Genomic DNA, 3,205 nt, shown 5'->3' with positions numbered 1-3,205 from the left:
AAGGAACTTGTATTACTTTCATAACCTGAAATATAATTTATCAATATTTGTGTAGGAAATGAAGCTGATAACTGTCTCAACTGTACTAATCAGTCTAAATGCAATCATTGCCCCATACAAGGCTGCCCCATCTCTTGTCCACATTAGAAGCATTCCCCCGCATCCCAGGCTCGTCTTCAGTTACCATAATAACTAGGAAATGGTGATAATGTCCATTTATTGAGCACACATGTTTGCTAGGCAATAGCTAAGTGCCTTATGTGCATTCTCCCATTGGATCCTCACAGTTGCCCTAGAAATAGGTACTGTCGTGCCTCAGATTGGATTTCCTAGGAGAGCCTGAGGTAAGAATTTTTTTGCAAGTTATTTATTGAGGGAGAGCTCTCAAGAGAAATCTGTAAAGGAGGGAATCAGCATAGGGCAGGAGAAGAAGCCTGCTGAGCAAAAATATGGGTTCAGCTGTGGTCCAGCTTCAGCCCGATCTGGGGGAACTCTGGAGTGTGAATGGCACCACAGCGTTGTAGCACCCTGAGGCAAGGAGGCTGGGTTTTGATTCCTTCATATCAGTTGGCCATTGGCTACAGGACAATGTGAAAGGGCTAACCAGGGAGGTGGGGTAAACCTCCCAACTATCTCTCAGTGAGGCACCTCCCATCGGCTGAGAGCAATTGTTCTGAGAATGGTGCAGTGGTTAGCAACTGACACTCATGGCAACTGGGGTGGGCCTGCACTGAATATGAACATTAACAGATGGGAAAACTGTGGCTTAGAGAGTTTAAGTACTCTTCCCAAGGTTAGCCAGCAGACAAGAGATGGAGCTGGGTTTTGAACTCAGGTGTGAGACCTGCGCTCTGATCCCTGAAGCTGGATGGCTTGTAAGTGCATAGAAGAGAAGGAGTCTGGGGCTTGGGTAAAGACCTCCCCCCAGCTCCTGCCCCACCCAGTGTCCCCTCCCTCTGCTCTCTGTGCTTCAAGTCAGCTTCCAGTCTGATAAACAACTTCCACCTGGGATTTTGAAGGTGAGGGAAGCCACAAAAAGCCTTTGTGTTTCTGCTGAGGTCCCTGAAGGCTCTGCTGTTGGTGGAGCCAGCTGCTGGGAGACATTTCTTAAGGCAGGTTCCTTTGGACAATGAATGCAGGCTCTGCCCACAGCCCCAGGATATTACACCTGGGAGAGTGACATTCCAGGACATGTCTCCCCCAGGGTGTTAGAGGTAGATTCAATTCCTTTCTCCACGGTTCTTCTAGGCTCCAGGTCAGAGCGTATCCTGGACTGAAAACAGTTCCTGGCCAGACAGACTCAGAATTCTGGAGAGAAAGGGCCCTTTGAGATGATCTGCTTGCCCTTCATATTATACAAACATGGAAACCGAAACACTGAGAGGCGAGGGATGCATGCAGTGAGTTAGTGACAGGGTCATAATTTATCTTTCCCATTACTGCACAGTGTTCCGCTGCTATTCATAAGGTTTTCACTGGCTAATTATTTTCAGAATTAACAAAATTGCACTGAAGGCATTGGTGAAACACAGGCTCTGGGAATTGACGGCTACCAACTGAGATGTTTCAACAAACAGATGCAGCGCTGAAGGTGCTCACTCGTCCATGCCAAGAAATTTGGAAGATAGCTACCTGGCCAACTGACTGGAAGAGATCCATATTTATGCTTATTCCCAAGAAAGGTGATCCAACCGAATATGGAAATTATAGAACAATATCATGAATGTCACACGCAAGCAAAATTTTGTTGAAGATCATTCAAAAGCGGCTGCGGCAGTATATCAGCCAGGAGCTGCCAGAAATTTAAGGCGGATTTAGAAGAGGTCTTGGAACCAGGGATATCATTGCTGATGTCAGATGGATCCTGGGTGAAAACAGAGAATACCAGAAAGATGTTTACCTATGTTCTATAGACTATGCTAAGGCACTCAACTGTGTGGATCATAATAAATTATGAATAACATTGTGGAGAATGGAAATTCCGGAACACTTAATTGTGCTCATGAGGAACCTGTACATAGATTAGGAGGCAGTTATTCCAACAGAACAAGGGGATACTGAGTGGTTTAAAGTCAGGAAAGGTATGCGTGAGGGTTGTATCCTTTCACCATACCTATTCAGTCTGTATGCTGAGCAAATAATACGAGAAGCTGGACTATATGAAGAAGGACGGGGCATCAGGATTGGAGGAAGACTTATTAACAACCTGCGTTATGCAGATGACACAACCTTGCTTGCTGAAAGTGAAGAGGACTTGAAGCATTTACTAATGAAGATCAAAGACCACAGCCTTCAGTATGGATTACACCTCAACATAAAGAAAACAAAAATCCTCACAACTGGACCAATGAGCAACATTATGATAAACGGAGAAAAGATTGACGTTGTCAAGGATTTCATTTTACTTGGACCCACAATCAACAGCCACGGAAGCAGCAGTCAAGAAATCAAAAGATGCATTGCGTTGGGCAAATCTACTGCAAAGAACCTCTTTAAAGTGTTGAAAAGCAAAGATGCCACCTTGAGGACTAAGGTGCACCTGATCCAAGCCATGGTGTTTTCAATCGTCTCATATGTGTGCAGAAGCTGGATAAAGAATAAGGAAGACCAAGGAAGAATTGGTATCTTTGAATTGTGGTGTTGGCAAAGCATATTGCATATACTATGGACTTCCAAAAGAATGAGCAAGTCTGTCTTGGAAGAAGTGTGGCCAGAATGCTCTTTGGAAGCAAGGATGGAGAGACTATGTCTCACATACTTTGGACATGTTATCAGGAGGGATCAGTCCCTGGAGAAGGACATCATGCTTGGTAAAATAGAGGGTCAGTAAAAAAGAGGAAGACCTTCAACAAGATGGGTTGACACAGTGGCTTCAACAATGGGCTCAAGCATAGCAACAGTTGTGAGGATGGCGCAGGACCGGGCAGTGTTTTGTTCTGTTGCATATAGGGTTACTATGAATAGGAACTGACGTGACGGCACCTACCAACAACAGCATAAGAAGCCCTGGTGCCACAGTGGCTAAGAGCTCGGCTGTGAACCAAAAGGTTGGCAGTTTGAATCCATCAGCCACCCCTTGGAAATCCTATGGGGTGGTTTTACTCTGTCTTGTAGGGTCACTATGAGTTGGAATTAACTCGACAACAGTGGTTTTTTTTTTTTTTTTTTTTTTTATTGTTGTGCAAGGCAGCCCTCTTCCCCCCTA

Source organism: Loxodonta africana, chromosome 22 (genome assembly GCF_030014295.1).
Source record: "Loxodonta africana isolate mLoxAfr1 chromosome 22, mLoxAfr1.hap2, whole genome shotgun sequence".
In the NCBI taxonomy this organism is placed as follows: domain Eukaryota; kingdom Metazoa; phylum Chordata; class Mammalia; order Proboscidea; family Elephantidae; genus Loxodonta; species Loxodonta africana.
The sequence above is the reverse complement of the archived record's forward strand: the minus strand, read 5'-3'. Positions refer to the sequence as shown.